The 12,999-nt window shown below is 40.0% G+C and overlaps 1 protein-coding gene across 8 annotated transcripts in view; it reads left to right on the top strand.

Moving 5' to 3' along the window:
- The window catches only part of LOC138471946 (uncharacterized), an 835,353-nt gene that overhangs the window by 670,785 nt on the left and 151,569 nt on the right, over positions 1-12,999 (top strand). The gene's annotated exons all lie outside the window — the stretch shown is intronic.

Here is a 12,999-nt window from a genome sequence, read left to right as displayed (position 1 = left end):
TGGGGCCTAGGGCCACTTTACCTTCAACTCTCTCTTCCTAAATACCTTCCTTCTCAGGCTCTCCGCTCATCTGCCTCCAACTCCCTCAGGGTCAGCCGCTTCTCCAAGCAACAAGTTGGTGGTCGATCTCTCTCTTCGGCAGGAGCCTCCCTCTGGAACAGCCTTCCTGCCTCCCTGAAACTTGAGGAGAACCATCTCCGGTTCTGGAAACACCTCAAAACCTTCCTTTGCTTCTGCTTTCTCTGCCTCTCTCCCCAGCTGAAACCCCCGGCAAACCTGCTCTGGTTACCTGGCCACCCCTCTGACCCTGGGGCCAGGTCCCACCCCTTGCACTCCTGTCCTGCCTCCCTGGGAACCCCCTGCACTTAGGGACTGTTTCTGAATCCCCTCAGTCGATCCCACAAGCACTTCTGCTCTACCTTGCCACTCGCAGGCCTTTTCCTACCGTATCTATTCCTCCATCCCTTGTACTGCACTTCCCCTTTCCCTTCCCCCAGGCACTTTCCCTTCTCCCTACCCTTGCACGATCTGAATGTCACTTGGCCTAGTAGGATTGTTTGTCTGTCTTTCCACTGTTTTTTCCCCCTCCATGCCTCGTCGCGCATTGAAACACTTGTGTATAGGCGCGTTATAAATACCATATCATTTCATATCATATCATGCTAATGGGACATACCTTCTCTGAACATGCTAACTGCATATCCCACCCCTGCACTTAGTAACTGCACATCATGTGCAGCGACAGGTTGTGCAGTTAGCATGTGCAAACTCGGGGAAATGTATGCCTGTTATGAAGAGATTGACAGAGAGGAGGGTGGAAAACAAGAGATGAAGAGCAGAGCAGGGAGGAAAGATAAGAGACAGGGATAGGGAGAACAGTGGGACATTCAAAGCGCAAGAGGTTGGGGGAAAAGCTGAGAAAAGAAAAACAGAAGGAGCAGAGGAGGGTTGGAAATGAATGCCATCAAGAGCAAAGGATTGTCGGAAGTTAATACCATCAAGAGCGCAGGAGGATGGGAAATGAATACGATGAAGAGTGGAGGAAATTCCGACAGAAATGTGAGAGGAGGAGAGAAATAGAATGATGGAAGGAGGTTCGAAGATAGTGGAGGTAGAGACAAATCTGGAAGCGGAGAGGAAGGGTGAAGAGGACTGATTGTTGCAGGGTGTCGGGTAAGTGGCAGCAGGAGTCATAACAGTGGAGAAGAGAGTAGGCAAGGCCAGGGAATTCTGAATGTAGCCAAGAGGTACAGGGAAGTCAAGGTGCCTTAGCATCCAATGCTGGTGGGGACTGTCCGGATCCGCCCCCGACACCTTGGGTGGTTACACTGCACCATACATAGGCTTTACAAAGACTGACACAGCCTCCTCCAGATGCAGATCTCTGATAGGTGGAGCAGATCACCATAGAGCATCTTGATCCAGCAATAAAAGAACAACCACTCAGCAAATGCAAGAAATAAAGGCAGTGTACACTTAAAACTGCACAGTCTGAGTGACATTTAACTGACCAGCAGTAGGTAGAGTTTAGGAGGAGACAGATGGACTGACAGTTTGTGGTCCTTAGGAAAGCTGAAATTGCTGATCTATGGTTTCTTTGAATATCCCCCATTCTTAAGCTCAGTCTACCCTAAACCCTTGGACTACCTTAGATGTAAAACAAACCCTTTTCATCTGCACCCTCTGAGTCTCAAGTTGTTTGCCTAGCCTTGGGTCGTGACAGGTATCAGAGGACTCTTGCGAGCAAAGTTATCCATCTCGGTGGCCTTACCATTGCTATCCCCTCAATGCTACACAGGTCTCAGCAACTTTGAAAATCCCCACAATTGCCTTCCAGCAATCATAGATAAAAACTGCTGTGTTGATCTGCCTTCTTGCATTGCACACTCACTTCCAGGAGGCACGATTCTTCTTGAGCGGACTTAACAGCCAGCGTGTTACCAGGTAATAACCAGAGGAAAAAAGAAAAGATGAACTGTAGTAAGTCAGCCAATGTTCTTGGTGGAGCAGCATTTTTTGGCAGACTGCAGCTGCCAGTGCTAGATTTTGTGATCTGTTCATTCTTTAGCCCACAGTGATTTTGCTTAACCCTTTTGGAAATCTGGCCATGGGTTATTATAGAAAGAGTTACTGAGCATAAAGGTGAAAGGACCACACCTTTAATATTTCCCTCCCCTGGCTCTCCGGAATGGTCTGTTGCTGTTTAATGCAAATATTGCTTTGACTCCAGGTATTTATACAGTAGCTCTCTAGAGTAAATGGACGCCCATCTAGTATTTTTTGTGTATATATATCTATCTATATATATCTATCTTAAACTGATACCTGAAAGTGAGGAGGCAAAAAAACTAAAAAACAACATGATGAAAAATATGGCCAACTATGAAGAAGAAATAAAACAGAGGAAACAGAGGAAATTCCTGAGAGATAAGGAAGACTACGAGAAAGGCAAAGTGTACACGTTTGCCAAAGGGTTTGAGCAACTAAGACAGACCTCAATCACGGTTGAAAAAATGACATCAGCGACAAGGGATGGGAACAGCGGATCCATCTCCTCAGCATCAGAATCAGACGTGACTGGTAATGAAAATGAAGAGTCAAGCACACGTTTACATTTTTTAGACGAAATGAGACTGCTCTGCCAAAATGGCAAAAAACAAAAACAATTCAGCAAAAGGCAGAGGCGGAGGAGGCCGAAAAAAATAAGGAGGGGGAAGAGGGGAAACAAATGCCCCGAAGACTACCCCGGCCAGATCGCTGCGCTCTGGCAACTAGAAAAAGCATGTGATAATATTGAAACAAGCTTTAAGATCATAAACTTGTCGGATTACACTCTTACTGATAATCAAACAAAGTTGCTGAGTATGGGTTTGAATTTTTGTCCAACAGCCAGCTTCAACTATGTGCAAACTCGGATCGATTTCGACCAGTACATTAGAAAATTACGTCTGAAAAAATTATTTGCCATCACAGATTTCAAGGCACAGAAAAAGACATTACCGGAAGGAAAAACAGATATTACCATTTCTGAAATGGGAGTTCTTGCTGATTTAGTTCAGCTCCAAAAAGGTCGTGCAGTCAATGATGGTCAAGAGATGGAATCAATTGACTTTCAAGAGTTGGACATTAGAACAGATTGGACAGTCAAAAGCAAACTGAAACAGAAATCAAAGTTCAATCCAATGGTTAACACCGCCAACAACATAGAAGCGTTCCAAACACTGGTAATTGAGGACTTAAAAAAGCTCAGACGAAACAAAAGATCGAAAGAGAGAAGCAATTTGACCATGAAGGACAGAATGGCCCTCAATGAACTGTGCAACCTGACAAACTGTGTGATTAAGCCCTCAGATAAAGGACGAAACATTGTCCTAATGACTCGTGAAAATTATGTTAAAGAGGCATACAAACAGTTAAATGATTAAAAATGCTATAAAAAATGTGGAAAAAATCCAACAAAAGCATTAGAAGAGAAGGTAAAGACATTTGTAGCAGGTTGGAAACAGAAAGGCATACTAACTGAAGAAAATTGAAAATTTCTACGAACGACCAACTCCATCACACCAACCAAATATTTTCTTCCGAAAATACATAAGAACAGCAAAAAACCACTGGGAAGACCGATTGTTTCCCTAGTGGGGTCAATGTTGGAGAACATGTCGAAATTCATAGATGAAACTCTTCTGCCCTTCGTCTCCTCATTACCTTCCTATCTCAAAGACACAAAGGATTTTCTATTGCGAGTTAACAATATGCCCTGGGAATCCAACTTCATGATGGCAACCATGGACGTGGTTTCCTTATAGACGTCAATTGAACATAATTATGGCAAAAAACCTTGTGAAAGATATCTAAACACCAGGTCCCTGAACTATCTGGAGCACACACAAATGATTATAGCTATGATTGATCTCTGCCTCACTAACAACATCTTTGTTTTCAATGAAGAATATTTCAGGCAAATACAGGGCATGGCTATGGGGACAACATTTGCCCCACCCTATGCCAATTTGACTATGGGGGGCCTGGGAAGCTACAGAAGTATGGACAGAACAGAATCATGATTTTACTGAAAATGTGGTTATCTGATTTCGATATGTAGATGACTTATTTGTAATTTGGAAAGGGACAGAGGTTGGTTGGTATGATGCTGTAAAGCATCTGAACCAAAATGAGAACAACTTAAGATTCACAGAAACACACAGTTATTCGTTCATAACTTTCTTGGATGTTAATTTAAGAATAGTGGAGCATACTCTAACGTGTGAATTACACAGAAAACCCACAGGATCAAATTCACCACTACACGCTAAAAGCGGGCATCCTAAGAGTTTGATCCGGAGTGTAACATATGGTGAATTCATAAGGTTAAGACGGAACAGCACAACTTTAGAAACATACGATGCAGAAAGCAAAATCACAGCAGGACGATCTCGACAACAGTGTTACCCTAAGAAAGTCATTGAAAGAGCGTATTTAAAAGCCAGAAGTTATGATAGACAAATCCTCTTGGCAGACAAAGAAAAAGCTATGAATAATGAGAACGAGGAAGTACGACTCATACTCACGTATGATAGCCAAACCACAGAAGTGAAACGTGTGTTACATAGACATTGGAAAGTTTTAACAATCGATAAGGACATTGGAGGCCTGCTGAAAAAACATCCAGGCATCAGTTATAGAAGAAATACTTCAATCAAGGATAAATTGGTCCACAGTTTCATGGATAAAGAAGTAGCCAAGGACACGAGTGCCTGGTTGACCAATCGGAAGAAAGGTTTCAACAAATGCACAAGATGCAATATGTGCAAATTTGCAAAGAACTGCACCACCTTTGAGCATCCAATAACAAAATCAACGGAATATATCAATGAAAAAATCACGTGTGATACTGAATATGTAGTATATATTCGGATGTGCAAATGTAAAAAGTGGTACGTGGGCAGCACCAAATGCAAATTAAAAATAAGGGTACAACAACATGTGAGAGCCATACAAAACAAAGATGCCAACTATCCGATGGCAAAACATTTCACTGAATGCCATAAAAGCAATATGGACAGTTTTGCTTTCTTTGGTATCCATGCAATTGAAAATGGCCAGAGAGTGGGAGGTAGAGAAAAAAAGCTCCGACAACAAGAAACCCGTTGCATCTTGGACTTTGAAACAAAACAACCGCAAGGCCAGAACATAGACGAAGAATTATACACTTTCTTAGGGCACTAGTATAAGCATTATCATACACAAAACAACCTGGCACTTCTTACCAATAAGGACTGACTGATATAAAGTGGTTTCATGATTGGGTTTTAAAAGTGAAAATCCATTATTGTTGTGTATTTTTAACTGAACTTTTTTGATATGTTGTGTATTTAGGGGTTTTTATGCACATTTTTTATATTAGTCACCATGTATGTTTTATTCTGGTTATTGTCAATGGATTTTACTGCAGATTGAGACATTGAAGAAAAACCGGGGATGTAACTCAGTTTAAGAGTAGAAATAGATTTCTACACGGATTTGAAGTTGAAAGCACTAAGCACTTTATGATAATCAAAGGCTGATATGCACTAAAGCACTAGGCACTTTAGTAACCTGCTAGCACTAGGCACTTTTTTCATGCACTATGCACTTTAAGTGCAAAGGCACAAGGCACTTTATTTAAGGAGATTGTGCAGATTGGACCATGTTGAGGGACTTTTTAGTTTTTAAGGAACTAATGTAACGGATTTGTTGGTTGGACAATTTATATTGAGTGAAAAGTAAATTCTTAAATGATTTCTCAATCATGGATTAACGTAGCTTAACTTTGTAGGGATTAAGCCCTGTTCAAAGATGTCTGCCGGCCGTACCAACACAATTAAGTCCCCTCCTTTATGTTCATGGTTGTTGGATCCCCATGTCCCATTTCTATGTCTGCAGGCATGTTTTATGTATTTAAACACTATGGTGGTAGCACTTGGGTGTTGTGAGCAAGCGGCAAGTAACGCCTCGAAACGCGTCGACTTTTCTGGGAAGCTACAATGCTGTATTTTAACTAATAAAGAAGCCATTAAGGATTTGCTGGTCACGGACTGATTATTTAAGCCTGGTATGAAGGAGAGTGCTCCTCGCATAACTGACGTTCAGCCAGTTCTTTTGAAAATATATCTATATATATATATATCATTCTGCTATGATAGCAGATTTTGGAACATTTTCTTTACAAGCATTCATTCATTTGTTCAGTAAGGGATTCCTAAAGTTTGTCCAAATACCTCAGATGGAGGTACCGCCAATCAGATCCAGGTATAATAGAGCATAGAGGTACAATGTAATAAATACTCACCCTAGGTCACCCCCCCACTCATTCAGCGGCAGAGGGGATTTCAGTAAAATCCACAGTAGCCCCTCTCCTATGAGCAAGACCTGTTGCGTCATTACATGTGCACAATCTAACCCAGTGAACTGCTGCACTTTGCTCACAGGGCTACAATGGCAATGAAATTTAAGCAGCATTTCTTTAGTTTTAGCTCACCTGTGCCATGGCACAATTGAACTGTGTTTCCATATTGTGTCCGTCCGGTAAACCTGAAGATATGAACAAATCTTAAGATACATTGTACACTCCACTTGCTCAATATATTCCAGATGCTGGGAAGAACAGAGTTCCTTGATTGTGTCAGCACCTCACCAGGCACCACAAGTTAGATTTGAAATTGTTGTCTGGAGTGCCCTGGCTAATCACTTGTATAGCTTCTATGAAAGAGTAGAGATTTTAATAAGTAGACACCCTCAAACCATGCAGTGCTCGACAGGCCATTATGCAATCATCTGATTATGGGCAGCATATGGATTGGTCTTGGCTCTTTTAGGTTTTGCCCTGGATCATTTAGGCATGGACTTGTACAAAATGTTCTGCAGGTTAACTTGAAACTCACCAATACAAATTACAAAAGTAATCAACAAAGGAGTGTACGCCAGGCAAGAAGTAAGGCAATTTGTTCTGGGCTCAGTTACGGCTGGGAAAGTGAAGTTCAAACAGAAAGTGGAACAGAACTGCATGACATGCGCTGTTAAACTTACGCCCTAAAATGAAAACTTTTATAATGGAGCAAACTTATTAGCATCTAAACACATTGCAACAATAGGTCAATCCTCAAGGGAAGCTTATTGGCGAAGCTGTGGAGGGACATACATTGACAAAGTGTGATTGTTCCCAAAGAAACTTTGGGAACTCCCGTCCCCTGCACACTATCGAATATCTGAAAAAAATCAGAAAAATAACTCAAGAGAGTTTCTGGATTTTGTTTACACCTAATATTTTAGGTAATATTTAGAAAAACAGAAATTTTGACAAACACTTTTCATGATACATAAATCATTTTCCTTAAAGAGGTAAGAAAATATTTTGTGAAAACAAAGATTTTGGTGAAAGTATCCTTTTCTTTATTGTACAAAGCATATGGTGGTGCCCAACACGTTTCGAGTACAACTCTTCTTCAGGGGCAATGGCACAATTTTTTCATTTTTCTACAAAGTGAAGAGATGACATGAGTCAAATTATCTTAGCCCATTATAGACAGTACATATAATTTATCTCTGTTTTTAGCTCAGTTTAACCCAAATGGCGTAAAAAGTCATCCGTTAAACATAAAGTGACAAATTTAAACAAGTATTCGCAATTTGGGGAAGATTGGCAAACGTACATTGATTCAAAAACCCATTCCTGGAAACCATATAGTAGTGTACTTATTTTACACAAAATGAAGAAGAACAAATGCTGCATATATTCAGCTAGATAAATCTGCTTATGATCCAATCATACATTCTTCAACAAAGATTATGTAGTTACATTTGTACATGGAACTATTTAACAGAAAAGGTAAGAACAAAAACGTTTTTCAAAGTGGAAACAAGGTTATCCATATGATAATTTCTAAGTGAAAGTAAATGGAGCGAAAACTTACATGTCTTTAGAAAAAGATCGATAAAAATGAAGTGAATGCAAAGTGCATCTAGTGGTTGTCATCCAGCACGGACAAATTGCAGCAAAAGGTTCAAAGTCTGCAAACTACTATTTAACTGAAAGGAGAGAGACGAAGATAAGTATCTCAAATAGACTACGTCTAATCTAGAAAGAAACCTGATGGCTACAAGTACTTACATGGAATTTTTTGGTAGAAGGCGCTACAAGGATGGTCGCATCTGCCGGTCTGGAGATGCGTCCACCCTGTGCAGCGTCTCCATATATACTAACGGTGATACTCTTTGTTAGCAAAATGACATGCGCGGTGAGTAGCCGAAGTGCGCATGTGTAGATAAAGCTCGTCATGTCTACTGACGTATTCAGGAGAAAGAAGAGTTGCGCATGTGTAAAACAGAACCCGTCATGTTTACTGACGTATCCAGAATCAAGTGGTTGCGTGATGTACGTCAGCCGTGTGACGTACCATCCACGCCTTTCATGGAAAAGGAAACAAAATAATGAAACTTAGGGAAGGCGAGTCAAAGAGTGCTCGGAAAAGACTCAATGCGAAATTTTGTATACCTGATGTTTAAAAGGTTATTAAAACAGCAGTAACGTCGGGAAAACGTACTCTGATGTTGATTTAAATACAGGCAGAAATGTTTACCAAAGATGGTGTGGTATTCTGTACACTGGCCGCATGGGAAGTGAAATGTCGAGAAAGATACTATAAACAATAAGAAGATGGTTCAGGTACATGTGACAATAAGGAAACATCTGTATTGAATGCATAAGGATATGTACAAACAAAAACATTGATCCAAACATTAAAATATTCCATATTAGTGTACAAATTAATCAGTCTGCGCAACATCAGCAGACGGTTGGTAATCAAATCCCATTTACTTCTGCTCCTAATGGATGCACATTCTATTTCTGGAAACTGTAGCATGGTACCCGGGTTTTTCTAAAATTGGCATAACATTTTTTATAAAAATAGAGGGAATATAACAACAATCTATCAGAGAATGCTACATTATAAGTAAGGACCTAGGTAATACTCTTCGTTTATCCCTAACGGGGTAAGCGAATCAAGGCAGCGTATCCAATATAATTCTCTTTGTGACAAGATTTTTTGTAGATCACCACCTCTTGGAAGAGGGTGCACAATTTCGAGAATCACAACTCTCATTTGGGCCACAGTATGTTTGTGGTCTCTAAAGTGCCTATATACTGGGGATGTTGTATTTTTGGTACGGATGTTAGATTTGTGCTCCGTCCAAAGCTCTTTCGCTTTTCTGGCTGTTTTACCCACATAGTACAGTCCACAGGGACAGCGTAGAGCATAAATGACATTCTTTGAGTCACAGGTGGCATATTGTTTTAATAGTATTTTTTTACCTGTGTTAGCATGTCTAATGTGATCTCCCTTTATTACATTCGAACAGTGCTGGCCATTCAGACAACGGAAGGTACCATTTTTTGGTTTGTTTAAAAAGGTCTGATTTGACATTTTCCTGTTCAATAATTACTTTAGGTTCAACGGACAATACTTTTTACAAACTTCGGGTACATCGATGGGTTCCCCAGTGGCACCCTCCTATGCCAACATCTTCATGTACTTCTTTGAACACACCTATGTCTTGGAAAATCCAACGTGGAAAGGAAAAATCAAAAAATGGTACAGATACATTGATGACATCTTTGGCATTTTCAAAGGAACGGAATCTGAGCTACTGCTCTTCTGGGAGTTCTTGAACCAATGCAGTGACAGAATCCAGCTGACAATTGAAATTGGAAAGCCATCCATCAACTTTTTGGATGTTACTATAGAGATCTCAAACTCTGCACGTAAGACAACACATTTACAGAAAACCTACAGATGTCAACAGCACTCTTCACTTCCACAGCTTTCATCCAAAACATCTTAAAGAAAACCTACCGTATAGTCAACTCCTTCGCCTGAAAAGAATTACCTCAGAGGCTGATAAACTCCAAGAAGAATACTCGATTATGAAATCCCGTTTTGAAGATCGACATTTTTCAACTGTCCTTCTAGACAAAGCTATACTCAGAACGGAAGCACAGACTAGAACTGAATTGCTGGCCATTAAACCCAAGGAAACCAAATCCAACTTGACGCACTCAATGAAATACTCCAGCCAGAGCTTTCAGATAAAACGGATAATTTACAAAAACTGGGATATCATTAAATCAGACCCACAGCTTAATCAGCTGTTCCCAGAACCACCAATGCTTGCCTACGAAAGGGGCAGAAACTTTCGAGACAAATTAATTAAAGCCGAAAAAAGGAAAATGTCCAATCAGACCTTTTTAAACAAACCAAAACATGGTACTTTCCCTTGTCTGAATTGCCAGCACTGTTCGAATGTAATAAAGGGAGATCACATTAGACATGCTAACACAGGTAAAAAATACTATTAAAACAATATGCCACCTGTGACTCAAAGAATGTCATTTATGCTCTACGCTGTCCCTGTGGACTGTACTATGTGGGTAAAACAGCCAGAAAAGCGAAAGAGCGTTGGACGGAGCACAAATCTAACATCCGTGCCAAAAATACAACATCCCCAGTACATAGGCACTTTAGAGACCACAAACATACTGTGGCCCAAATGAGAGTTGTGATTCTCGAAATTTTGCACCCTCTTCCAAGAGGTGGTGATCTACAAAAAATCTTGTCACAAAGAGAATTATATTGGATACGCTACCTTGATTCGCTTACCCCGCTAGGGATAAACGAAGAGTGTTACCTAGGTCCTTACTTATAATGTAGCATTCTCTGATACATTGTTGTTATATTCCCTCTCTATTTTTATAAAAAATGTTATGCCAATTTTAGAAAAACCCAGGTACCATGCTACAGTTTCCAGAAATAGAATGTGCATTCATTAGGAGCAGAAGTAAATGGGATTTGATAACCAACCGTCTGCTGATGTTGCGCAGACTGATTAATTTGTACACTAATATGGAATCTTTTAATGTTTGGATCAATATTTTTGTTTGTACATATCCTTATGCATTCAATACAGATGTTTCCTTATTGTCACATGTACCTGAACCATCTTCTTATTGTTTATAGTATATTTCTCGACATTTCACTTCCCATGCGGCCAGTGTACAGAATACCACACCATCTTTGGTAAACATTTCTGCTTGTATTTAAATCAACATCAGAGTACGTTTTCCCGACGTTACTGCTGTTTTAATAACCTTTTAAACATCAGGTATACAAAATTTCGCATTGAGTCTTTTCCGAGCACTCTTTGACTCGCCTTCCCTAAATTTCATTATTTTGTTTCCTTTTCCATGAAAGGCGTGGATGGTACGTCACGCGGCTGACGTACATCACGCAACCACTTGATTCTGGATACGTCAGTAAACATGACGGGTTCTGTTTTACACATGCGCAACTCTTCTTTCTCCTGAATACGTCAGTAGACATGGCAAGCTTTATCTACACATGCGCACTTCGGCTACTCACCGCGCATGTCATTTTGCTAACAAAGAGTATCACCGTTAGTATATAAGGAGACGCTGCACAGGGTGGACGCATCTCCAGACCGGCAGATGCGACCATCCTTGTAGCGCCTTCTACCAAAACATTCCATGTAAGTACTTGTAGCCATCAGGTTTCTTTCTAGATTAGATGTAGTCTATTTGAGATACTTCTCTTCGTCTCTCTCCTTTCAGTTAAATAGTAGTTTGCAGACTTTGAACCTTTTGCTGCAATTTGTCCGTGCTGGATGACAACCACTAGATGCACTTGGCATTCACTTCATTTTTATCGATCTTTTTCTAAAGACATGTAAGTTTTCACTCCATTTACTTTCACTTAGAAATTACCATATGGATAACCTTGTTTCCACTTTGAAAAACGTTTTTGTTCTTACCTTTTCTGTTAAATAGTTCCATGTACAAATGTAACTACATAATCTTTGTTGAAGAATGTATGATTGGATCATAAGCAGATTTATCTAGCTGAATATAAGCAGCATTTGTTCTTCTTTATTTTGTGTAAAATAAGTACACTACTATATGGTTTCCAGGAATGGGTTTTTGAATCAATGTACGTTTGCCAATCTTCCCCAAATTGCGAATACTTGTTTAAATTTGTCACTTTATGTTTAACGGATGACTTTTTACGCCATTTGGGTCAAACTGAGCTAAAAACAGAGATACATTATATGTACTGTCTATAATGGGCTAAGATAATTTGACTCATGTCATCTCTTCACTTTGTAGAAAAATGAAAAAATTGTGCCATTGCCCCTGAAGAAGAGTTGTACTCGAAACGCGTTGGGCACCACCATATGCTTTGTACAATAAAGAAAAGGATACTTTCACCAAAATCTTTGTTTTCACAAAATATTTTCTTACCTCTTTAAAGAAAATGATTTATGTATCATGAAAAGTGTTTGTCAAAATTTCTGTTTTTCTAAATATTACCTAAAATATTAGGTGTAAACAAAATCCAGAAACTCTCGAGTTATTTTTCTGATTTTTTTCAGATATTCGATAGTGTGCAGGGGACAGGAGTTCCCAAAGTTTCTTTGGGAACAACCACACTTTGTCTATTTTGTCCAACCTAGATGCCAAGGTTGAGCCTTTCTCCCCCCGCACCTCAAATTTATCTTCAACCTCATTACTTTCTCTAATTTAATTTGATTAGATAAAATATCATAAACAGGTGTGCCTCTAGGTTTTCTATATATCTTTCGAGGGACATACATTGTCCAGAAATTATTGGTTCCCTAAAGTCTCATCACACCACACTCTACCCCTGCTATGACGTCACAGTCCAACCCACGGTTCCCACATGATAGAGCCAAAACATTGAGACATTAGAGATGACCAGCAGAACTTTATTAATCTGCCGCCGGACATCTCCACAAGTTTCCCATGAGAGCACAATCGATCATGACATCACTTGAGCCTTGAACTGTTAACAAGTTTTAGACTTAATGTTGCAGCCTAGGAACTGTTTGAGCCTCATCCCAGGCTGAGATGTGCTGAGGGGCGAGGTCAAA

This window comes from Ambystoma mexicanum, chromosome 8, assembly GCF_040938575.1.
Source record: "Ambystoma mexicanum isolate Mex_15411 chromosome 8, UKY_AmexF1_1, whole genome shotgun sequence".
Lineage (NCBI taxonomy): Eukaryota > Metazoa > Chordata > Amphibia > Caudata > Ambystomatidae > Ambystoma > Ambystoma mexicanum.
Note: the sequence above shows the minus strand (reverse complement) of the source record. Positions and strands in the feature narration are given on the sequence as shown.